This window comes from Lissotriton helveticus, chromosome 11 (genome assembly GCF_964261635.1).
Source record: "Lissotriton helveticus chromosome 11, aLisHel1.1, whole genome shotgun sequence".
In the NCBI taxonomy this organism is placed as follows: Eukaryota; Metazoa; Chordata; class Amphibia; order Caudata; family Salamandridae; genus Lissotriton; species Lissotriton helveticus.
In genome coordinates, this window is record NC_136072.1 from 1,147,234,800 (window position 1) to 1,147,261,983 (window position 27,184).

The 27,184-nt window shown below is 43.1% G+C and overlaps 1 protein-coding gene across 1 annotated transcript in view; it reads right to left on the reverse strand.

Moving 5' to 3' along the window:
* TANGO2 (transport and golgi organization 2 homolog) overlaps positions 1–27,184 on the reverse strand; it is a 538,903-nt gene that overhangs the window by 494,493 nt on the left and 17,226 nt on the right. Inside the window, exon 2 of the mRNA XM_078667926.1 lies at positions 4,753–4,859. The gene's annotated coding sequence lies outside the window, so the exon portion shown is untranslated. The remainder of the gene's footprint in view (positions 1–4,752; positions 4,860–27,184) is intronic.

Genomic DNA, 27,184 nt, shown 5'->3' on the forward strand with positions numbered 1-27,184 from the left:
CTGTAAGCTATTTTGAGGCCCGGATTCCCATAAAGTTAACCCCCCTGGGGAAGACTGGTGACTGGGCCCCGTTGGCCCCATATTAGGGCCAGAGCTGGGCCAGGGCCCTGCCAAACGCCTTTGGGGACTGAGTTTAGTCGAGTTAACCCCTGGCTAGGGGTCTGATAATGCTTTCTTAAATGTTGATTCAACCTGCAGAGTGAAGAGGTTATTCCTAAGGTATTAAATGTTTACCTATGCTTGATGAAACGCTCATTTCACTCTATGCACTGTTTCTCCTTGCCTTAAAGAAATGCTCTACATGCGTTTAATGAACTATTAGCCTTCATTTGATGACCTGCTTATTCCTGCCAATAGGAAATGTTATTGCCGAATAATGAAACGTTATTCCTGGGATGAAATATTTATTCCTGCGAAATGAAATGTGTTTAATTGCCTTTATAAAGAATTCCTTGCAGGTGCTGACGAAGAGCAAGGCTGATGCCAGGCCTGCAGTTATTTAATATTTATTCATTTTGGTATTTATTATTGAGTGAGGAAACCCATGTGTTTTTAAGAGAAGCTAATAAGTTATACTCCTGTGAATTTTTGATCACCCTGATGCTTATCTTATATAAATAGCTATTGATTTGAATCCAGCATACTGGTGTGGTCTCAGTCATTGCGTGTGCATTTATTGTCTCAGTGGATGCGTGTGCTGTGTAGTCACTTAACACCTGAGCTTTCGGGTGCCTACCTGCTCGTGCCAGGCTACCCCCGGGGAACTGGTGACCCCAGTTCCTACAGGCACCAAATAACGTTATACTTTCCCTACCTCTCATAACAGAAGATTTGCTCTCTAATCGTACTATGCATTCCTCACATTACCTGAACTTTCTAAAAACCTCAAACACACTGTTTATCTATATGGACTTTATGGGACCTGCAATATATCTCAATACTCTATTACTCAATACTCTATTACCGCAACTCTCATATAGGCCATTGCAAAAACCCTCCAGTCAATTGTGTAACAACAAACACTATTGGCATATCTCGCATTTAAAAGGGAAGTTTCTATACATGTCCCTCAAACACTAGCAGAGTAAAAACTCCAGGTAATGAACTCCATAGCTGAACTACAATAAAATACATTTTGGCAATCAAAATATTTTGAAAATCCGCTCAAATATTTAATGGTGATCCATTGCAAACAATGAATTGTGATGTTGCATATGCGTAAAGCAAAAACAACACAATGTGCTTTTCTAACATTTAAACAAGATATCCTACATATTATTATTTTTGTTAATATACATAACACTTTTCAGATATTGCAACGTCTTAATAGCCGTCTCCATTATTCAGTGTTATGTCACACTCAACTAGTGAATATGTTGGGAGAGCAAAAAAAGAGAAACAAAAGAGGACTACATTTAGTTATAGCATAATTCAGCTGATCATTTGACGACAGATGCTAGGAGTGAAGTTATTCTCTGCAACCCTCTGCCACCAGAGAGTATGATCATTACTCCGATGGTGCATGCTAGACGTACGCAGCTGAAAACACTGAATAATCTCTGGTCTCACCTATATAGTGTAACTAGAGGACATGATTTAGATATCAACCTCACCATGACAATATGAATATTAACTGCTGGTTAGTTTATGTGTGTTGCAGTTGTACACAGGTTGATACCAAAAAGGAAAAGCTCACCAGCAGGTAAGCACAGTGACTGAAACATTGACAATACCTGGGAAACTCCCTAGTTCCAAAACAGACATATCTGTGCTATAAACATATAAAGGCGGTACATATTACCAGAGGTAAAGCGTGAACATTTTTCAAAAGTATTTAAGCAGCAAGGTGCAAGACATAATCGCTAGGCAGTAAAAGAAGAGCTGCTTGACATATGTAGTTGTGCAGAATGAGGAAGTACTCAATAGGCGACACATTTTATGCCATCTGTTTTCATACCTTGTCAGTTCTTGCTTTCCCACACTACGTTTTATCTATAATTAGGGACAGCAGTGTGCAAGTTATGCCCACCAAATAAAGTGGACCTTATCAGATGACAGAAGCAATGTCAATGTTTGAGGCACTGTAATTTGTCTTGAAAGCAATGCTGAGTTAACTATTCATGTATATATTCAATCACATGTATATTTACTGCTGCAACTAAGTAGAAGTCTAAACACTTAGGTGGAGATTTCCATTTGGGAAAATTACTAATGTTTATTAGTCTTTAAAAATAATACATATTTTAATGAAACGTATAAACTGTTGCCGCACATTCACTCACTAAATGCTTATAAAATAAGACAATAGATAAAATAGCAATGACATCAATTGGTAATCTATGTTGTAGTTCAGCATACAGAGGCTCTCGTGCATATGTTCCAGTATGATATAAATGTCTGTACTAGGGAATAGCATATATGTGTCAATTCTATATTGTTGATGTTTACAGCTATTCTGCACATGGGATTTGCATTTCGGATATCCACATCTACAACTTTTTGTATGGATCCGCAATGACAGCCATGTTAATAAATTAAAATACCAATAAAGATATTTAAACAAAAACAAAACAAGGTCCACAATTCTTTTGATAATTATCATAAAACCATTAAAAATGACTGACAAACTGCTCCTTATTAAGACCAAAATACTGTTTTGATTGGAACTCCATAGTTCACAGACCTCTTTTGCCCTCTAAAAGGAGAAATTTTCACAAACTGGAAAGAGAAGGGAGATCCAAGAAATGCGCCAGTTTCCCCGACAGCTCTAAAAGTTGCTAGAAAAACTTTGAGAACAGACATTCGTAATGCAAAAGTTATTTTCAAACACAGATTGAATGTTCTCTTAATAAACCCCCAAAAAATGTTCAGATCGTAAAAGTAAGCTTCAAACCCAAAATAGAGTTGCCAGTCACATACTCAAAGGGACAACTTTTATCTGATATCTAAAGACAAATTAAGCAGGACTGTTAAAGATATGAAGCTCTCCTTCTACCATGACTCAACTCTGCAATCAATCAAAACATATCCCTCACCTATTCAGGCTTTGGAGTCAACTAATTAATTTATCTCTACAGGTAGGCATCTACCCAGGCATACAAAACCCAGCATAATCTCATCAACCTTACAGAAAAAAAAGTAAATAATAACAATTAAGCCTTCCCTTCTGTCCTCTCTAACAAAAGCCTTATCAACATTCCACAGTGTGACAAAGTACTCCAGAAGAGTCATTTGGGTCAACTCGCTACTATTATAGATCAACTAAACATATTAACATCCTATAAATGTAGCTTCTGCAAGAGGTTCAGCAATAAAATAGTTAGGCCGGAAATTTTACATGAAAGCCACAGCATCATAGACCAAGGTGATCTAACTGCAGACGTTGGTCTTGAATAAAAAATTTTAAGGACAGCCAGTGGTTCCACCATGGGGGTGGAGTAGATTACTCCATCCCAATGGCGGATGGACCACCCGTCACATTTATAAATGAATGCCAAGCAGGTAGTCACTTAAAAATGCATTGGCAGGGACCACAATCATGGTGGTGCCTGTCAATGCATATCGCTCTTTGGAGCAGGGCTGCGCGAACATGATGCAACCATGCTCCAAACTGTTTTATTTTATTTTTTTCAAAAAGGAAATCAGGAAACGAGATTTTCTTTCTGAAAATAAAAAAAAGTAATACTCCCATCGCCATGGTGGTGGGGGTGCATTATTTGCTTTTTACTGCCCCTCAACGCCAGGATTTGCTTGGCGATGACTGGCAGGAAATAAATGGATGCCTGTCAGTTCATCCTGATTGGGTGGGCCATGTAGCCATTCCTCCGATGGCCCTTACTCCATCGGGCCGTTGAAGAAATTTGGCGAAGTCACCTCCATAGCCAAATCTCAGAAAGGTTGGCCCACAAAAAATATCGGGCAGGCGGACAATTATTTTGCTGGTGTGCTACTGCCAACATAGAAATCAGGCCCTATGATACCATTAACCATCAGTATCTAATTTACCCTGGAAAATTGTATGTGCTGTAGATTTATGGTCTGCAAAGCTTACCCTTTCCAAAACTGGATGTCAAGGAACTTTCTAAGACTGAAGCCCGACAACACACAATTCACCCCTTTCCGCTACCACCATGTCACAAATGGCTATCGGGACTGCACTCTGCAGACATCTACCTCTCTCTAGGCGCAGAATTTAAGACTATAGGCAAAAGGCTAGCCCCCACCTTTCCAAGTCAAGCCACAAGTATGTCCTGGCTCCACTTCAAAGCTTTGTGAGCTTTTCCACCAGACAAATATCTAGAGTAAACAAAATAGACTAATTCAGTCTTATTTACTGTGACTTACACTGGCTTGCAGTCAAAGCAAGAATTTAATTCAAGCTTGCCTGAATCACATTCAGTTTCATTCACATACAAAAACCAGACTACTTGCCAGCTGCCTTAAAAATCTTGGGTGGATATAGAAGACTTAAAAGCATGAGATGGGCTGGGACACAACTATCTCAGAAGATTGAATAGGTAGTTTGAGGTACGAATGTTCACCAGGGTGCTACAAAGCATCAAGGCAGTAGACACTCTAGGAAAGAGGCCAGGATGTGTGCATGTGCAATCTAAATCAACACAGATGCAAAAAAACAAGGAGATTATGACCAGGAAAAGTACTCTACAGGTAAAACAGGCCTTGAAGCTTACACAAACATCTATGAGATTTCTCATTCTTCCATATGAATAAAGTAGGCATTAATAGTTTTACCTTAGATGGGATTCAGTGACACATTTTTCAGCTGTAGATCGAGGCAATGTTCAGGTGATGTGGGGCTGTGAAGACGCTGTGTTGTTGGCTTGAACAAGATGGATGCCCTGGCATAGATAAAAGTAAAAGACACATGAAAAGATATTCCAATTTGAAAGCAATAAAAAGACTGGTGTAAAATCAATGTCTGGAAGAAATTTCTGCCTACTGGCTAAGTTGGGGACGTGTGAACCAAGACACTTGACTCCTAACCCTAGCTTTGCCACTTGATCACCAATGGCCTAATTCTTTCAATCCATTGGAAATGTGCGTAACGAATTGTGAGATCTAAGCAAATAAATGTGTAAATATTAGAATGTGAATAAAACAACCATACAATATAGTGTCTGGTACTGTTCCAAAAACATTTGCAGCACTTTTCCTTTAAACAAATTCCACAAGTCCCCAATACTGTTCCATATAGTCGCTTGTACTGGTGATGCTCTAGTTAAAACAAAAACAACCTTCTTGGTAAAGCATTACTGCTGCAGGTTGGAGATAAGACCAGTCCATATCAAATACCAAACATAAATAACAATCATTAAGAACAGTCTTGTGCGCCTAACCACAAGCAATACACACTTGTAGCTATCTAGACAGAGTTTTGATAGAAACACTATAGACAGGATCCACGGACAATGGTACAGGACCATCATGGTGAGGGTTCAAAGAAGAAGAGAGGCTTGTGGGACAATATACACAGCCTCAATTTTAAGCACTTTACTTAACACTGGTCTAATGAAAATTAATGTTTAGAATGCCGGGCCCTCAAACACAAGTTGTCATTCTTTATCACAGGGCCCGATCCTCACCCCGCCGGACGTCAGCAATTGTTAAGGATGCGCTCGCACTTCGTGCGGAGTGTGATACATGTACATAGTTTTGGTATATTGTTTGCGTGTAGTGTTAGTGTCAGGGAAAAGTGATAATAACAAATATTTCCTCTCTTAAAGATCTAACCCCTCTGATTCTGCCGCTCTGGACCAGGATCATCAACAGCTCTTTACATCAAGGCAGCATCGCTGACGTCCTCAAAATTGGTCAAGTCACACCCATCCTAAAAAAAAAAACAGCTGACCCGATGGACCTTAACAACTATCGCCCTATTTCGAACAGCCCTACCCTAGCCAAACTCTTGGAAAAATGCGTTCTCAAACAATTGACAAAACACATTGACCGCTTCAACCTCCTTGCCAATCACCAATCTGGCTTTAGAGCAGGGCATAGCACTGAAACAGCCATGACTCACATTATCGACGATGCGTTACAAATACTCGACCAGAATGGATCATGCCTACTCATCTTACTAGATCTCTCCTCTGCCTTCGATACGGTCAAACATGAGAACCTAATTGAACTGCTATACCTCAGAATGGGTCTATCAGGCTCAGTGCTCAATTGGTTTACCTCCTTTCTGCAAAACCGGACCCAAAAATTCAAGGTCAATAACTCCTTCTCCAAACCTGTACCAGTAACTCTTGGAGTCCCACAAGGGTCCGCACTATCCCTTACACTATTCAATCTATTCATGGAACCTCTTACTATCTTGCTGCAAGTACCCAACGTCCAATTTCACATGTACGCAGATGATACACAACTCTATCTGAAGATTCATTCTCCTGAAGATGTCAAACTACTCAACCAAACGCTAATGAACACCCAAACATGGCTGGCTGAGAACCACCTCAAGCTTAATGCACTCAAAACTGAATTCCTACTTATGGCTCCACCCTCCAAAATTCCTCTCCTTTAGGATTGGTTCAAACACCTCACGGCATTCAACGTGCAACCTACAATCATTGACTCAGCTAAATCTCTGGGTATAACCCTTGATGGCAACCTCAACATGCATAAACACATTGCCAACGCAACAAAAGGAGCAAGTTTCCAGATTAATATTCTAAGGAAACTTAAACCCTTCCTACCAAAAAACGACTTCTAGACGGCAGTTCAAGCTCTAGTTATTCCCAGGATCGAATACAGAAGTGTCTCTCTTTGTGGTCTCCCCAAAGCTACAACAGCACCACTAAGAGCCACCATCAACGCGGCAGCCAGGCTCATCACGGGCTCAACAAAAAGGTTCCACATCTCCCCTGACCTAAAAGCTTTGAACTGGCTACCATGGAAAGCCAGAATTCACCTAAAAATAGCATGCTTGACCCACAAAGCCATTCACCATAAAGCACCCAGCTATCTCTCTAGGAAACGGTCTATCTCTGGAGGCAAGAGATCCACAAGAAGTGCAGAAAGCCTATTACTGAAACCACACAGATTTAATAAGGCGAAAACTTACAAATGCTCCTTCTCAGGGATGGCTCCTAGGATTTGGAACGCACTACCCCCAGAAACCAGACTTACCACATATACTGCACTGTTCAAAAAGGAAGTAAAGGCGATTCTCATGGAAAAGTTCACATGAGCTTCACTGAAGGACATGACTTATATAGATGCAAACAGACAATCTACATGACACTTAGGCTCTCTCGGCCCGCACCTTTCTCTGTCTCCTACTATGCACAACGTAGGATTCAGTTTCGATCTACCTCTCTCATTTGTTGTATTTATGCACACTATGTACACACATATTTGTATTGTGTTGTTTAACTCTCGCTGCTTGATATACATTGGTTTTTTGTATTGTGTTGTATAATTTTCACTGCTTGTAAAGCGCTCGGATATCGGCAAGGGTCTGGTTCGCGCTCTATAAAACTTTCAAAATAAATAAATAAATAAATACAATCTACAGAACAACACCCCATAACATTATGTCAAGTAGGCGCTCATGGAAAAGGTGAGATGTGTATTAGGGAATCTTCTCGTAGGGATGGCTCTTATTGAGGGCTGTTTTGATGAGTGCCTGGGGGCTGGTGCCCTAAGGTGTGGGGGATGGGAAGTGAGGAAAGCCAAGAATGGAAATTTGTACTTAAGACACTCTGAGGTAGTGAGAAGGTGTTGTGTTTTACAGGAGGGATAGGGGGTGCAGAGAGATGTGGTATAAGTAGTGTATGGGACAGGGCAAGCTGAAGACCCACTCTAATGCTAGAATAATTAAATTTTGACAGAACCACCTTGTGTCCTGTGCACCAGTTTTAAGGCCATCTAAATGAGAAGTTGGTTGTAAGACATAGGGGGCAGAACAAGTATGAAGGCCAAAGTCAATTCCTTTCTCCACAATAGAAAAGAGTCATGAAGTACAGGACGACTGTGACAGAATTAGAGAACTTGAATGCTGAGTTGTCCAGAATGTATTCTATAGTTTACTTTAGATAGAAAGATGTAAAACTAATTTTGTAAGTTATTCAAAATAATGGTATAAGTGGTTGCACCAAACTGCCCGGTCTGTGACTGATCACTGAAAGGACTAGACACACAAAGCAACATGTACGAAAATAATCTTATTTTTACTAGAGTAGGTCAGAAAAAAGCAAACTGAAATTAGTTTAGCAATGAAAGAAATACTAATAATGGAGTGAGTATTATCATGGCAACATGCCTGCCACTTGAGTTAGTCTCAAATGGAGGGTCCTAAAGAAAGGCAAGATAAATTATCTACATGATAATGCCAACTTGACTGATTTTCATTTTATGAGAACCTGCATACAAAGGGTCTGTGTGGTGTCTACCCAGTTCCCCTACAAACATGCTATGGCTTCCCAATTGCCCATAACAGTGCTTTGAGTGGACTGGAGAGAGTTGTTGCGGGGTGTCTCTAAAAGGGATATGGCCAAAGAAATGCAAGTAGACATTCTTTCTGAAACTTGGCTTATGTAATTAAAAATGAGGCCTAAAATATGCGAAAAATAATCTTGTGCTTCACCCAGCAGCACCTGCCCAGTATATGAGCACCTCTGTGTTTTTCTTAAGGGCATCCAGAAATGTAGACCTAACATAAACCAGAGTTAGCCAATGCTAGTCAGTAGTGATTCTTATTCAATATCAGATAAACGAGCAGCACTGATGAAATCCTTGTGAATATTTAGAATAGAAAATGTTTCAATTGTGGAACTATGAGACAGTAAAATAACCAATATGATGGTCTCGGGAAGGGGTGGGTCTTCAGAGTGTCTTAGTCAAACTAGTTCTCTTCACACCCCTATTTTCTACACTTTCACCCTTTTATCTCCACACATATTTCTGAAATCCTTCATCTAAATATCTCACACGTCATCATCTTCCTATTCATGGCACTGTCTTTTCACTTAGCACTTCAGCTTACATCACCTCCCATTCACCACGCCCTCTACCTCCACTCTATCTCTTAAAAACACCCACTCTCCACCCAGCTACACACACAGCATTTTTTATGGTCTGGCTTCACAGTGCAGCTGTCATCAGACAATTATGTGAGTATCACTAGAGGTGGACTTTGGCTCCACCCAGGTGCTAGAAGCCAGAACTTCTTGTTTCAATTAGGCGGAAGTATGTGGGCTTCCCAAAAAAAAGTGATTGCACACCACACAGCTGTGATTATTGTGTTTATTTATTCAGCTGCCTAAGTTTGAGCTTTCAGGACACGACATTGTAGAGCTATTAAAGTATGTTAGATAACTAAATAATTTTCTCTGGCAGTAGCAAAAATTGGACAGTCATTAACCTACATGGATTTTTAGGTCTGGCTTGACAGTGCAACTGGGACCTGAACTTTTAACCTACACCAGTGGTTCTTAACCTTTGGACTTCTGTGGCCAATTAGGAGGCAGCAAAGAAGAGTGACACTAAAGCCAACAAATGGTAAGCAACAGGTGGGTTCCAAGCCCTTTGTTGTAAACCATACGAGTGCATGGGCTGCTGCAGGATATCCCTAAAAAGGTGTCTTTGTCCCAAGGAAGACGCTCAAAAAAATAAATACACCATTTGCTATCGTTAATGCCTTCTACTGCCTTCAAAAGCACCTCTCAGCTCAGTGTGTGTTGTAGTGATCCACAAGGCTTTCTCCTATCTAAGCAAATACCTCCAGATAATGCTGGTCAAAATGTGAGCACACATGTTAAGGAGGCTCCTATTAACAAGGCTTTTGGTTGTTTATACGTAAATAATATATTCAAATGCTAATAACATGGCCCCTATGTTTAAATTAGGCTTCCGGTGACATATCTTTGCTTTTGGGAGCGTTGAAGCCTGGGAGCACCTCTTCTTGAGTGCCAACAATCTTGTTTTAACTTTGAATTGGGTGGTGAGGCAGGATGGGGATAGAATAGAGCTAACAAAGCTGAGATTTTGATTTTCTTGTTAACTTTGCTTTCATTTCTTTATAGTTGCTGTTTCATTTAGCAAGTTACTGTGCGCCAGCAGAGCTTTTAATACAGTCTGCATTACAGCTCACACATATTAACACAATGTGATACAAACGACAGGTTGTGGTTGTACATACTCTTATGCTTGCTTTATTCCAGAAGATCCAATAAAAGATATTTTATGAGGATTCAAACCTGTGATCCTAGATTACACAAACATCTCTGTTGCAAGTGCCTTAACCACATGAGCTACTTTACCAGGAACATATCCTAAGGCTTGTTGGATACACAAGGGTCCCTACAGCCAGTGCCTTAATCCATCTTAAAATGTGGACTGTTTTTGCTCCTCCTGACAAAGCCCTTTAAGACTCCATTTCCTACCTCTTCCCAAACTCCATTCTATTTGTGGGTTTCTGGACTAACTCTTTACCATTTCCCCAGTGACCATATACCTTGGAGCTTCCATAATAGCGCACAGTGCAGAGAAATCAGCAGTAGTAAATCCCATGCAACAGCTGGAAAATGGGAGTAACAAAGCATGTTCAGACTGTACGTATTGTACCAACCACAAACTTGTACATTCCTGGGCTTTCCCAAATGTCAATCCAACCGGGTCTCAACCTTAAACAAGCATTGCAACGCAGTAGATCTTGCATTACGAAATGTTTGAGCTATTGGCATTGCAAATAATAATGCAACGCCAATAGCTCAAACTTACAGTAATGCGAGACCTATTGCATTGCAAATGCGGGTTTTTATAAACGTACAATGCGCACAGAGTTGGTTCACCTGCCAAGTAAATGTTTTATCCGTTTTTAAAAGTTAACTCTTCTTGGTAAGAATCCGCTATTCCATTTCTGCCTCTGGAAGAGGAGTGAATGTGATCTTTGAATGAATTCTCTTTCCACCAGTCCTCAACTGCCCTGTGCACGGATTGTGGCTGGTGCATTGTGAAACCGATAGATGATCCAGTTCTGGCCTGATGGCCTTGTCACCCGTTGTGTTTACACACCTCACCTAACATGGCAGGTGTTACAGGGAATGTTTTCAGTTGTTGGTTGTGTAACTGCTGGCAGTGAATGGATCTGCAGCCAAGAGTCCTAAAGTGGGTCATATTTTATCTTGTAGCACTTACATGACCTGTACAGCTACCAACCTCTGTGAAAGAGTTGGATTTTACCAAGTGATATGGTCGTCTTTGCTACTGGAAGTCCAACGGCAAGGCGCTTGATTCACAAATTCAGAATTACAACTGGGAAATAAAACAAACTCCTCTGTGAAGTAGGTGCAGCATGGTTCAAAGGCATGTGTGCTTTCTTTATACACACATGTAAAATATGACCAACTTGGGCAAGAGAACCTCCAGCGGAACGCAGAATGGATGAGAACGTGAACCAAGCGGTCCACCTTATTTATGATGTTACACGTAAAAACACTACGATAACAAGCACTGGCAATGGCAATAACCCACGTATACACAAGAGTTTGGTGAACTGAGCCAAAGAAAATGCGCACCTCGTCAAACTCTATTTTTTCAATATTGTAAGATTTTCATAAGCAGCACGCCGCCTTTGCTGCGCTGCATCCTAAAAGCATAAAATAGGAGCGAGGCGCACATTTTGAAAATAAAGGAGTGCGGCTGCCATTGACTGTTTACTCAAGACAGAAAAAAAAGGTGCGCAACCACCATCATTAAGCCCTTCCCTGCTTATGACCAAACCACGCCATCATGAGCCACGGGCATCGTGTGCTCATGACGGCGTGATTCAGTCAGCTGCGGCCACTCCGCCCACGCGGCACTGATTCCCAGCCTGTGCGGGCGAATTAGTGAGTGGGAGGAGTTGTGACAGAACCACGCCGTCATGAGCACAGCTCGTCCGTGACTCATGATGGCGTGGTTCCGTCACAAGCATGGCAGCGCCGCGGTCGCTCCCCCACCCCCACAGCGCCGAAGCAGAATTAGTGCCGCGGCCAAGGGGTTAAAGTGTGTCACGCCGTCAACAAAAAAAAAAAAACATTCTTTATAAATGAAAATGTAAAACTTGGGCAAGCTGCACATTTTGAAAATATCATGAACAAAATACAATGGTGCAAAAATAGTGTTGGGCGAGCTGTGCACAACATAAGAAAAGTCGCATGGCCAAGTCCAAGCACGGGGTGCTGCTTTGCAAAACAATATATACAAATCATTGCGTTACGGGAGGGCATATCGTGCCTGCACCAGCACGTAGGAGAAAGTCATGTAAGAAAATAGTACACACAGAATGTAAATAAAGCATATCGAGTAACAACACGTGTAAGAGGGGCAGTGCTTATGGGAGGTTACAATATGAGAAAGGGAGATACTAAGGAGGGACTAAGAAGCCTATTAAATCAAAAGCCACCATTTACAAAGGACAGTAACAGGAGCCAACTGAAAAGATGGCCCGAGCTTCAAGTCCATATCTGAATACAGCATGTCTCGAAGAGACAGCAGCAAGTGCTGCCTAGGCAAGACCTAAACAGTGTCAGAGATCTACTGCAGACCTACAGCAATGGAAAGGGGAATGGGTCACCAAAAGATTTTTGTAGTGTTGAGGAACAGCTTTCTCCACGGGAAAAAATGTACTCCCACCGGAAAACAAAAAATGTATACGCTCAGCAACCGACATTGCTCTGCTCATTCAATCTTTGCTATGTACAATCACGCAGGGACGGAATAGGAGCCAGGGGCATAAGTCACATTACATTACCAGTTGTAAGCCTTGAAACAAGGAGAACTACTTGAACTACCAGTAAATTATCAAAATGTCATAAAATTGCTTCTGTACATACTTTTACAAGTGAAGATTTACTACTTTTTTGTGAAATTGCCCTCTAAATGAATACAAGTCTGCCAGGAGAGGAGTGATTATATCCCCATCAGTTACAGGCTCCGGGTACTTCAATTACATCCTGCATTGTCCATTATTTGTTAGTGAACTCAATAAATAACAAATTAATTATTTATCTCATTCCGAACCTTATTTGCCAAGATGGAAACTTTCTGTATTGCATGTCAGGGAAAAGTAGGGTAATTTATGCGACCAATTGCCTTTTTAATTTGAAAGCAGGAACAAGTGGATACTAAAATGGATCTGTAAATGATTTGCTGTAAGGTAAACTGATCTGTATTTAAAATGATTTTAATCATGGCAGTGTTATTCATTATGGTTCTAAGATATTGTAACATTTCTAGAAATGAAAAAACTTGCATTCAAACTGGGTTATATAAACCAGAATGTTTTTATGCGGTAAAACAAATGTCACTGCACACGAGGGGGAACAACCTAAGTACATCCTCCCTGACATGCACAAACAACACTTCAAATGCCTAGGTTTTTATAAGCAGAGGACCTGTCGGTACCTCTTCTACCTTGCAGGGATCCAAAGATATTTGGCAAAATAACCTCACCACCATACGTGCTCTACAAGGAACTCGGGGACTAAACATTGTTAATCGCAGCACAACCCATGTCATACCCTAATTAATGAGACTCTTCATACAGTTTGTTGGCCCTTCAACCACTAGATATGCACACCAAAAAACAGGGTAGAGTTACAGGTTCCACATTGAGTGGCACCAGCGAGTCAAGCAATAAGATTTGATGCCAGAAAACCTTAAGTTAATAGTGTTTACTACAAAACTATGTGCTTGTATCAGAATCAGATCTAAGAACACGTCCTATGTCCCTCCCGCCATAATCCCCTTAATTCCTTCAGCCCCTACCATGTTTGATGGACTGGTAGCAAACAGCTCCACACTTGCAGACCTTTGTACACAAGGCCCACAGCCTGCACATTACTCTTTGCCTTCTAGCAAAAGTAGGAGCATGGGCCGTCGTGAAGTCACTAGGGGCAGTAATAGTAGAACATCTGGACCTAGTCCTGCTTTGGTAGATGCACAGGCTCTATTTCAAAGCCACCCAGTGATAGATCTACCTCCAGTCTCCTGTCCCGATATTGGAATATTGACAGGAGTACCAGGGTTGCGTAAGGGGCAGAGAGAGACTTCGGGCGAGCTAACAAAGTTCTGGACTGATTGGTAAGAAACAGATATTTTCCCTTCCCCAAAGTAAACAATAGCCTGTTAACGCGCAGAGTTTGTTGGTTAGGCCATGGAAAGGCAAATAGACCAGGAACTTACTGCGTGGTCATTAATTTTAGGTCCCCCCATTTAGTGAACCATCTTTTGATGGGTCATCTTAGTAGACAGGTGGGTCATTTGCATATTGACTGGACACTGATTATTTTTTGTTGATTTTTATTAGAGTCTGCACAACTCCTTCAAGACCTTAGCTCCCCAACGGTTTCAACATGGTCAGTTGATGAATGCTTTGGTGCACACACCTACCGGTCCCATTAGTGCTCAAGGTATGTTTGGTTTCACTATTTCTAACAGTTTTGATGTTCTTGCTGTAGTTGATTGACAAATTCTCATGGCAGGCTCCCATAAAAACGCCTCAACTGAAATAGTGCATGCTGGGAGTTGGGGAGCCAAAAATTACCAGAGGGGTCCTCTAGATCAGGCTTGACCGATAATCCAGCACCTGGAAATAGGTCTTCCACCCATATCACGACTGGGCAATGCAATCTGCCCAATCGGAGTGACCTGGCCACACACATATAGGGAACAAAACCAATTTCTCTCCCAAAGTAAGTGGGCCGACAACTCAGCCCTGGTCTAATTTTGATAATGACAAGCTGGCTTCCCTCCCCAGCTTAACTATAGATTATATTCCCGGTAGGGATGAAGGCGGGTGGGTAGGGCTCGATCCTACAGATGTACAAATTGTCCCAAGTTCGGCTCCGGCCTTGAAATTACTTTCAATGAATATTGCTGGGCTTGCAATGAAAGCTAGAATGTCCTGATTGGGCCCAGTTCATTATTTCACATGATCTCTGTTTATTTCAAGAGACCTGGTGTACAAAGTTGGCATTTCGGATGGGATTTGTAAATTTTAGGAAGGTTGCTCTATTTAATGGTAAGGGAGACCATCAGGGGGCCTTACTATTTGAGGTGTGTACGTCCCTTTCCTGTAAGATGGAGGAACTCATAACTCCCTCCTCAGACACTCTGGGAATTTCCCTGACTTTTCCACAACTTACTATTCACATTTATAATGTGAATCAAAGACCAGGTGAAAAAAGAACAAATGATGGACAGAATGCAGAACAAAGTCATACATGCGCCCCAGTACAGAGATCTGGGCCAAAAGCAAAACATTTTTTGCTCACCATGCCATTCCAGCTTGGACCCAGCCATATGCAAATTAATCTTGACCCTGTGCCCAATGGGAACAGTCCAGCCTGAACTGCCAGGCAGGTTTATCCCTGGACTGGAATCAAGCATCCTAGGACCAGTTTCAGGGTCTCTCACCTCATCAGCCAGGACAGCTTGAACCAAGTGGCATAGAGAGCACAGGACCCACGTCTGGGCATACCCATCCCACTTGGGTGACAAATGCAAAAAGAAAAATTGATGGACAGAATGCAGAACAATGTCATACATTCACCCCAGTACAGAGATCTGGGCCTAAATCCATTCTTTTTTTTGCTCACCATGCCCTTCCAGTTTGGACCCAGCCATATGCAAATCAGTCTTGACCATGCGCCCAATGGGAACAGTCCAGCCCGAACTGCCAGGCCTGGTAACAAGCATCCTAGGACCGGTTTCGGGGTATCACCCCTCATCAGGCAGGATAGCTTGACCCCAGTGGCATGGAGAGAACTGGAACCCGTCTGGGCATACCAGTCCCACTCGGGTGACAAAAGAACATTCAGGCTGGACTGTTCCCATGAGGCACAGGGTCAAGACTGATTTCCATATGGCCAGGTCTAAACTGTGGTGGTATTGTGAGCAAAAGAATGATGGATTTAACCCAGATCTCGACTGGGGGTAAATGTTTCCGTTCATCAATTGTGTGTCTTTAGCTTTCTCACCTTAAGTGCGCCGGGTGTGCCCAGACATGGGTCCCGGGCTCACTGTGTTGCTGTAATTTAGCAGCGATTAGGCTAAGCATTAGCAGAAGACATCTTGTATTTAGAGACTATCTTGTCCGTTGTGTTGAATTCATTTTGTATTTCTGGCAGCCATTTTGTTTGCCATGTGCTCGACATGTGTTCTGTCCTACCTTCCTGTCAACTGCTCTTGAAATCCGCTAGAGACAAGATATATTTAGCCTCTTCTGCTTCGCACATGCTCAGTTGAGCTTACAGCTGTCCCCAACTTGTAACGGTCAGGATGTGTCCACCAGAATTAGCTGTCAGTTTCTCCCACTTGTTGCCAGCACACTCTCTGTATGACCTTATATGTAATTAAAACCAGCATTCTGTACTTGTACTGCCTTCATTTGAGCCCCTGTGTGGGTATAAAGGGACCAAGCTACTTCCATTCAGTGTGCTACTTCATACATTGCCGAAGGGTGTTGTGTGAATGTAGTTCCACCTCATGAGGTTTAATAAACTCTGTCTTTTCTATTCCAGCTTCTGTGCAAACTTCTTTCTATTTGTCTGAGAACTCTGTGCAGAGAAGGGAGAACCCCTAGCACTGGTAGGCCTTGCTGAGGCTCACCACCAAAAATTGGCGCTTCCAGCACGGGGCTCATTGGCGACTCGGATACCCGAAGGACTGGTCGCGACAAAGGATTGGAATCTCGCTTTGGACGCGATCGCTGCCTGAGGAGACCAGAGTCTTGGCACCCACTGCGTTTTTCCTTTCTTTCTGATCTGACCATCCAGGTGGCGCAGGTCCTCGACTGAGATCTCTTCTGTTGATTCGCCGTGCAGTGACCATTTGGTCGATTTGAGAACTTGGCAGTTGGAACCTGGACACCATTTGATTGTTAAGAGCAGTTCTGCAGCACTTGCTGTTGGTTTGATGCCTTTGCTTGGTATGGTAGTTTAGTAAAACTTACTGCGGCTTTGTTTGTACGATTGGCCAATATTGAAAACTTTGTTTGAACGGCGCAACGTACTAAGAGTACCTTAAGCGCTACTTTGATTATAATACTGCATATTTTACACAATTTTTGGCACGCCTGTTTCCAGCACACTTCGTAGGATGTGTTGCTTTTGTAGTGATACCAATTTGAGACTTGACGAAGCACAACCCGCCCCCCCCGGAGGAGACGCCTAATAGGGACATATATGTTAAGTATGGTATTTCTTCCATAATGTACAGCACGTTATGGAATAAATACACTTGTAAAGATCCTGAGTTGCGTTGGCCTATGCATGGGTCATTTGATTTGGAAAGATTCAGTATGTGGAGCAACGGATGTTTAAGCGAAAGGCTAGGCAAGATATGTTTGACTGTGTACGAATGAGGGAGAAAGAAGTGCGTGAGCAAATGAAGCGCGAGAAGCCTTGATTGAAAAAGAACAACGTAAGAGTATTCATGCGAAAGCCTTGGAAATGAAAAATAGGGAAATTAAAGCGGGGGAAAATAGGGAGCGTCATTTACGGGTAAATGGCCAATACGCTGTTCGTAGACCTCTTTATCCTATTCTTAATAAACCCCAAGATGATTCTCTCTTATTAGATCGTTGTCAACCTCCGTATACTCTTCCTACTACTCCTTATGTGTCAGATGAGGACTCTCCTACAGACCAGGACAAAGCTCAAGAAACTCGTTCAATGTTATCTGCTGGGTGTGCATCTGACATTAGATCTGCTGCGCGTAAAGCCGTTCCTAGTACTGCCACTGCTTCTGAACTTTTAGATAGTATAAAAGGTTGGCAGGAAAGGGAGCAAATACATTTAACCGATACATTTGCCGCAGAGGTTATTGAACGATTTAGGAAACATTCGGTAGAAATGGAGCCCGATGATGTAGCAGCTGATTGTAAACAATTACGTGACGGCCTTTTTGTTTTTTCCCAGGTGCCTGACATGATCAGACGCTTGGTTAAAGTGCGTATTGACGCAGCCCATTTGCGAGAGGAGAAAAAGGCAGCAGATGCAGCTACACAAACATCCCACGTCAGCATGGCACAAACTTCTACTCTTGAAACAGATAAGAATGTTGTAATTAATGTGAAACCCATGCGGGAAGCTAAGGGAACGGGTACAAATGATAAGACTTCTGTAACTGCTAAAGGGTATTTTATTTATAATTGAGTTTACACTCCTTGGAATAAAGCAGATGTTATGGCACTTAAAAATGCATTGCCTGATCTGCGAAAGAATCCAGCAGCCTTTTATGAGGAAGATGAGGGTGCAATTAGTTCTTGTACTATGACTTTGCCTGATATTGATTTGTTTTTTGGATTAATATTACCGCCTGATATGTGAAGAACTGTGCGTAAAGTTGATGACCGTGCGACATTTGGAGCATTATGGAAAGATTTAGAGCAGTTAGATGAAGATAGAGAACCTGCACAGAAACCGTGTCAGTTATTTTAAATCTTCCGGCAGCTATATTAGTTAAGTTAAAGGCGATTATTCCCCTAAAAAGATAGATTGGGCTGTATTAGCGTTGTGTAAGCAAAAGGCAGATGAATCGGTTTCAGATTTCTTTACACGCTTTGAAGAGGCATTCCACGATTTTAGTGGCCAGTCATTAACAGATGACACGGGTAGGCATCTGTTTGTCGATAAATATGTTGCAAATCTTTTGCCAGGAATAGCTAGTCGCCTAAAGGCCAGTGAGAGTTCATGGACTACCTCTTCTTCGGTTTCTCTCCTAACCATGGCTCAGTATTATGAGCGACAAGAATTAGAAGCTAAAGGTAGGGAGGATAAAAAGTCTAAAGAGTTGAAAACAAAGGTTATGTTAGCTCAAGCATATGGATCGCCTTCTAGAGGTAATGATAGAGGTGGACTTGAATCGTATGGTTCGTCTTTTCCTTCTTATACTCGTTCGAATTTATCTGTTGACCAGTGTGCGTACTGCAAGAAATTTGGACATTGGCTTGGATTGTCCAGTACTGCGTGCTCAGCAGTGTATACGTGGTCGGGGACAAATGAGAAATCGCTCAGGATATTCAGGGCCTAGAAGAAGCACGAATGATCGCGCTAGGTTTGATGCTAATGCACGTGGGCAGGATGGGTTTAACACTTGATAGAAGGAACCAATATCAAATGTACGACTATGTGCCATCTGATTTACAAGATTCTGCTTATGCATAGGATTGCCTAGGATGGGGTAAGGAATCAGTTGAAGTTCCAGTAGATCAGAGGGGTCCCTATGTTACAGCACATGTTTTGGGTTCTACTGATCAGTTTCTGGTTGATACAGGAGCTACTCGTAGCGCCATGTCTAAACAATTGGTTCCAAGGGATCCCCTGTCTGGCTTAACCATTATATCGAAATGTTTTGATTGAACACCTTCCCTTAGCCCATTGTCACAACCACTTGCATTCCATGTTGATAAGTTTACTGCTCCATGTCCGTTTTTGCTTTCTCCAAACACACCAGACAATATTGTGGGTCTTGATACGCTTAAATATTTCAGGGCTACGATACGATGTTCTCTGGAAAGAGTACGGGTTATTTTGAATGACAACTACCCTGTGCTTTGAGAGATCTTGTATTGTTAAAGAGGACATTGCACTAGCCTCACTCCCTAGTACTTTGTGGGCTACTTCAGACACCGATGTAGGGTAAAGGGTTATTCCGCCCGTGCATATTAGTGTCAAGGAGGGTGCTTCTTTGCCAAGACTGCCTCAGTATAAAATTTATAAAGAAGGAGAAGAAGCACTTACGCGCATTGTTCATGATTTGATTAAAGCGGGGGTTGTGGAAGAAGTTCCTTACAATGTTTGCAATAGTCCGATTCTTCCCATTTTGAAAAAAGATACTGACACCAGGATTTATAGATTCATCATTGATTTAAGAGAAGTCAACAAGATTGTAATACCGCAGTACCCTGTGGTTTCTGACATAATGACCCTACTTACTTTGGTTCCTCCGACAGCAACTACATTCTCTGTTATAGACTTGAAGAACGCTTACTTTTCGATCTCTATTCATCCTGATAGCCGATATTTGTTCGGGTTCACTTTGAATAATCGATCGTATAGATTTTGTAGAGTTCCTCAAGGCTATACTGAAAATCCTAGTATTTACAGTCAAGCATTGAAGAGACAGCTTGATTCCTTTACTTTGCCTGAAGGAGTGGCTCTCATACAATATGTCAATGACATCTTGTTGGCAGCTGATACGCCTGAGCAGTGTGAAAAATGTACTTTGTCTTTGCTTTTTTTTCTCGCTACACACCATCATAAAGTATCACGAAAGAAATTGCAATATTGTAGACCGAAGGTAACCTACTTAGGTCACCTTCGGTCTAAGGAGGGCCGTGCACTGACACCAGATCGCATTCAAGCAATTTTAGACAACCCAGTACCTTCCACACAGAAAGATGTCCATGCGTTCATTGGGTTTACTTCGTTTTGTAGGCAATGGATATTGGGCTTTTCACACATTGTTAAACCCCTGCTAGCGCTTTTGACTAAAAACACTCCGATCCCCCTTCCATGGACAGGTGAATGCCAAAACACTTTTAGTCAGTTAAGACAAGCTCTTTGTTCTGCACCAGTGTTAGGCACACCAGATTACACAAAAGCTTTTACACTCTATGTACACGAGAAAGATGGGTGTGAATTGTCAGTTTTAGTACAGACACACGGTGATAAGCAGCGCCCTTGTGCATAATTTTCTGCAGTTCTTGATCCTGTTGCTCGTGCGTTGCCTGGATGCTTCCGTTCAGTTGCAGCAACAGCTGTGTCCATACGTCAGAGTGAAGGGATAGTTTTGTCACACAAACTGTTGGTGCTAGTATCCCAAGCAGTAGATGCCCTTTTAAATCAGACCAAGCAACACTTAACTAGTGCTCGCCTGACAGGATACAAATTGACACTGTTAGCACCTCATATTACCTTGAAGAGATCGGTGACACTGAACCCAGCCACTTTGTTGCGATATCCTGCAACTCAGTCCCAGTCAAAGGAACCTCACGATTGTATATTCCTTACTGAGGAACAGACACAGGGTCGCATCGATTTGCAAGATACACCCCTTCCAGATGTAGATGGGGAACTGTGGGTTGATGGGTCCTGTCTGAAGTTACCAGATGGCACAACTTCAGCTGCTTATGCAATCACCACGCTTGAGACTGTAGTGGAAACAGCTCGCATACCTCAGAAGTCGGCTTAAGCAGCTGAACTAATAGCTTTGACACGAGCGTGTGAACTGAGCAATGACTTATTTGTGAACATTTACACGGATAGCGCTATGCTTTTGGAGTGGTTCATGATTTTGGCCTACTCTGGAAGGAAAGAGGCTTTCTTACATCCCACGGGATGCAGATAATGCACGGAGAATCAGTACATAATCTCTTGACTGCACTTACATACCCAAAGAAAGTTGCTATTATGAAGTGTAGCGCACACAAGAAAATCATTGACAAAATAGGACAAGGCAATGCCTTTGCAGATCGCATAGCTCGTGAAACTGCGATGCAGGGAAACACTACTTCCATGTACGTAGTAAAGTCTCAAACTGAGCGTTGGCATGATGCTAGAGAGGAAGTATTGGATATACAGAGATCTGCCTCTGTGGAAGAGCTTAAGCAATGGTCTAAAGAAGAAATGTTAGACGATGAGGGTTGTTGGCATAACAAAGAAATGAATAAGTGGAAATTGCATGCAGCCTATTTACAACCTATGGTTCAAATGGCACATGGGCTGGCACATGTTGGAGCTCAAGCACTAACTAAATTGCTTACGCAAGTTTGGGAGCATCCTGAAATTGCTCTGTAGGTAGCGCGGAACGTCCGTGCCACAAAGGAGTTGCACAGCCGTATGCACAAATGTAAATGATATTCACACGTATTCCATATTTTCACCAGATTCATCCAATTTTTATTCCAAGTTCTATTCCAAAGTTTACTCGTTTTTTCACCATCACGTCAAAGACATAAAGTTTTCACGTTTTATGCGTCTTAATGCTCTGTGAGTGCCCATCCGGGCTTAATCGCAGGCTTTAACTTAAAACTTCATAGTTCCAGAACATTCCATTCTACCCAATGCATTTCGGTCTGCACGACCTTCTTCGGGGGTATCTATAATGTTAAAAGCATATTTTAATAAACGCTCCATTTGCACGACACTGCTACAACTGACAATTCGCCCAAGTGTCCCTCCCAATTCATCAGTGATATACCTGAATAATATGTATTGACTCGTGCGTGCGCTGTTAACTACCCCACCCCAGTTACCATTAAACATAATCTAAATGTGCCCTCCCGGTCAGCCTCGCGCTAGAAATATATTTTAAGAAAACAAAAGTGAACAATCTGCAAAAGTGCAACCCACGTCTACATTTCTAAACTCGCAGTCAATCCCTGGACGTACCTGCTCAAACGTTCTAAGTATTGAACCGCCTATCTTTCCAGATACGTGTGAATATCATTTACATTTGTGCATACGGCCGTGCAACTCCTTTGTGGCACGGACGTTCCACGCTACCTACAGAGCTGTTTACCTTAGATGCTTATTTGGGACGGAGCATCACGGAGTGCTGCACGCTAAAATGGAAAAAAAAAACATTAAAAGAACAAGCATTGAAAATGCAATAGGTCTCGCAATAGAAGAGTTTGACCTTTTTCCTTTTGCAAATGGATGAGTGGCGTTGCGTGGATGAGTGGCGTTGCGTGGATGAGTGGCGTTGCGTGGATGAGTGGCGTGTGTGAGTGGCGTTGCGTGTGTGAGTGGCGTTGCGTGTGTGAGTGGCGTTGCGTGGATGAGTGGTGGATGTGGTGGTGGATGCGGTGGTGAAGTGGTGGTGGATGCGGTGGTGAAGTGGTGGTGGATGTGGTGGATGTGGCGTTGGATGTCGTGGTGGTGGATGTGGTGGTGGATGTGGTGGTGATGGATGCGGTGGATGTGGTGGATGCGGTGGATGTGGTGGATGCGGCGGTGGTGGTGGATGGGGTGGTGGTGGTAGTGGTGGATGGGGTGGTGGTTGTAGTGGATGTGGTGGTGGATGTAGTGGTGGTGGGTGTGGTGGTGGTGGTGGATGCGGTGGTGGTGGATGTGGTGGATGTGGTGGTGGATGTGTTGGTGAAAGCACAAGAAGGCAATAAGGCCTCAAAGGGTGCCTGGCATAACACCCTCTTCCCCTATTTCCACCCCCAAAAAGATTCCGCTGACCACATAAACCCATTACTGACGTGCCAAAGTCTAACCCAGTATAAGTATACCCTACGTGGTTTTCAAACAGTTGGTGTGCAGGGGTATAGAAGCTGAAATTAAGAACAGAAGAGGACTGGGATGGATAAGCAAGGTCGGAGGTCAAACATGCCATCTCAAATTCTTCGGGGCGGGGGCAAGGAACGCACGGCAGGAAGTGTCGGCCTGTGTCAAAGCAGCAGCCAGCTGGGAGATGAGCACGTGCCTTTTGGGGGTGGGCTGTTGCAGAGAGTGCTCACGTGACCTTCCTCAACACAAACAATGCGCATTCAAACCCTCCAGGGGAGGGGTGGGCGTACTTGGACCAGGAGGTTAATTGCGGCTGGCAAGTGGCACGCTATTTTAATACAATATGGAGTTTTGTGCAACGTGTGAGTTTGGGCTGCGGGGGACTGTGGGAGTAGGCAGCAAAAATGCTTGTTAGTATGGAGTGCTAAAAGGTAATATGCGAGAAAGTTATTTCAAAAGTATTGTGTGTGTGAAGGAAGATTGTATGGGTGAATGGCAGAGTATGGATAAGGAAGAGTGGGGGGCAAAAGATATAAGAGCAGCAACTTGTTGATAGTAAAGTTATGGAAGGCAAAAGGAATGTGAGCATATTTGTAGAGGCGAACTAAATTGTTTTTGTGTGTTGTCGTGTTATTTAACAGAAATAACTAACAATTGTAGCATTGTAATAACATATAAAAACAAGTAAACAATAATGAGAAGTAGTAGAAATACAAAAGTTGCAGTACAGCTCCAAATTGTTATATTAAAATGGATGCTGTAGTAGGTAGAGACAGGGAGGGAGAGAAGAAGATAGTAGCAGTTGCGTAAGAGTAAGGTAGTATTGTGTGCAAATGGTATGATGTATTATAAAAAAACAATAAGGGCTTAATGGAGAAAGGGAGGGTTAAGAGCACGAAAGATGGCAAGCAAATAGTAGTGGCATGTAGCTAAAGCAGAAGGGACTCAAGAAAAAGGGAGGTAGGGAGGGAGAAAGCAGGAAGTGCAGTATGGTAAAGTGTTAGTTTGTGTTAAAGCAAATAGTAGCAGATGCACTGAAGGCGCCTTGCAGTCTGTATTTTTTTTTTTTTGCAAGTAAATGGTCCGGTATTTAATTAAAATAAAAGAAGGGACTTGTAGGACACAGGATGAGAGGAACGCGCAGGACGTCAAGCAAATAGTAGCAGATGCATCGAAGGTGCCTTCCAGTCTGACAACACAGAATAGATGGTGAGGTAGATTAGGTTAAGGAGAGGCCGCGCATGAAGTAATGAAGCGGACGCGCTTTGTGGTGGGGGAGGGGGGTGCATCTGTTCTGTGAAAGTGTTCATGAGTCTGTATGAAGGGGCTTATATGTTTGTGTGTGAATTTTATAGTTGTCAAATTCTTTGTAGTTGAGAGAGGCAAACAGAAAATACAGAATGACAGAAAAGAGACGGGTGAAAAGGAAAGCAAAAAAGAGACGGAACCAGCTTTGCAAAGGGGCAGATGGAAATGATCTAGACAAAAGACGAGAGGGAAACCTGAGCAATGCAGGCAGAGAGAGAGTGAGGGTTCGAGAAAAGAATGAGGCGTTGCGGTTCTCTTTCTCCCTCTGGTCCCTCCTACCTGGGATGATCCCTCGCTTGTGAAAAAGGGAGAAGAAACGGTTTTCACGTGAAAGGGCATGTTTTGGGATCAACTTCAACTACACACGTGCAAATTGTGAGATCGGGAAAGGCATTGTGTCATTCCTTCAGAGGAATAAATGGAAAAAATGCTTCCGTGCGGCAGCGCTGATTGAGCCGAGTATGTAAGAGGAAAACAGCTTAGGGAGCCACTAGAAGCTTTGCCTTCATCCAGAGCGATTCTGGCGGGCTGAGATTGGGAGGGTTTCAGCGCTGCTAACTTTTCGCTGGGATTTCACGTGGTGCGTGCGCACACAAAGAAGGGAGGGGTAGTGAGAGAGAGGAAGGGGGAGAAGAGAGGGGGTAGTGGTACACGAGTGCAAATTGTGAGATTGTTAAAAGCATTGTGTCATTTCTTCAGAGGAATAAGTGACTCCGGGGAAAAGGGAGGGGGCGGAGCGGGTAAAAAAAAAAAAACAAGACGGAGGGAAGGCAGAGAAGGGGAGGGGGGAGGAGAAATGCGACACGGCGGGCAGGGGAGGGGGCGGAGCGGGGAGAGGGTGTGAAAGCAGCAGGGGTCTGGAGTGCGGCTGAGGGAACTTAAGAAATGCGACACGGCAGGCAGGGGAGGGGGCGGAGCGGGGGTGTGGGAGGAGTGCGCCTGAGGGAAAATACATGCAAGGCAGGCGGCTGGGGGCATGTGCACGCGCTTTTAAGCTCAATGCGCATGCGCATTGAGCTTGAATTTCACGGGCACTGCAAGGAATCGCCACGATTCCTTGCAAGTTGGTTAAAGACTGTTTAAGCCCCCATAGTCTCGCAAGCTCGATGCGCATCGACAGGCGAGACCTAAAAATGAAGTTTGAAAAGGTAAAGGAAGGTGTGCTTCAGGTCTAATTACAGTGCAGCATCCTGAAATTGCCAGCACAGCTAAAAGAGTGCAACAGTCCTTTTTGATCTGTTGGCAGTATAATCCTGGAAAAGGGACACGGACTCCTACAGGTGGGTTTGCTACACCAACCGCACCTTTTGAAGTTTTGCAGATGGATTACATCCAACTTGAACGCTGCAATAATCTAAAATATGTCCTAGTGGTGGTATGTGCCTTCAGTAAATGGATGAGGCATACCCTACGAAGGATAATACTGTTCTTACTACAGGAAAGGTGCTTCTGAAGGAGTTTTTCCCTAGATATGGTGTTTGTAAGCTTTTGTGGAGTGACAACGGACCTCATTTTATTGGGAAAGTTGTTGAGCATGTCCTGAAAGGGTTAGGGATCAAACAGAAATTCCATACAGTCTTCCACCCGCAATCAGCAGGATTAGTGGAAAGATAAAATGCTACTTTAGAAATTGAAGTTGGCGAAAATACTGGCTTCCACGTCTTTAAAGTGGCCAGATGCATTACCCTTAGCATTGTTGTCCATAAGATCGGTGTCACATTCACGATCTGGCCTCACCCCGTACGAAGTGGTCTTTATATTTGGGGAGTTCCTAAGCCACGCCCCACACAGGATGTTCCTTGTGTTCTGATGAATTATTATTTAGCACAGTTAACCGACAGTTTGATCTATATTCATCAACAGGTTCGAGAAGCGCTTCCTGACAGATCTACAGGTGAGGCCCACGAACTCCGTCCTGGCGACTATGTGACGGTCAAGGTCTTCGACAGATTGAACAGCCTGGAACCGATTTGGCGAGTTCCGGAGCAGGTGCTACAGCAGTTCGAGTGACGAACAAGAAGAACTGGGTCCACAGCACACACTGTAAGCGTGTGTCGCCTGCCTTGGTGGAACCTGCTGTACTGGCCGACCATCGAGAGATTCTGGAGACAGAGAAAGATCAAGCTATCTCACCTGACGAGTCTGCGGAAGTCTTCCCGGACCACACGATTCCTGGAGCATTGCGATACCACTTGAAACCAAGGAAAAAATCTTCAGTGTTGAAAAAGACTGGTTGAGCTACCGCCCTGGGTTAGTGAAACGGAGAGCCTATGTGGCAAGAGGGGGGGAAGGGGGGGATCAGCCCTGCGTTAGTGTAGTGACACCAGTCTTGGCCCGTGGTGAAGAAATAAGCGGCTGCCCAAGGGATAAGCGCTCCAACGATTGTTTTCAACGAGTTTTTAGGAAGATCAATTATCGCTGTTGCTGAAATGAATAACAAAAGAATCATTTGTGCTGTAGGTTTGTTGTTGCTCTGGTGGTTATGGCGATAATCACCTGGTTTGTTGAGAAAGTGGCTCCTGCTCAACACCTTCTTGTTGCCACTACTCCAGCGGAACATCACTATTTTACACTTCCCCATCACGAGCAGAAGCATCGACAATCCTACCTAAATAACACTTTCATCC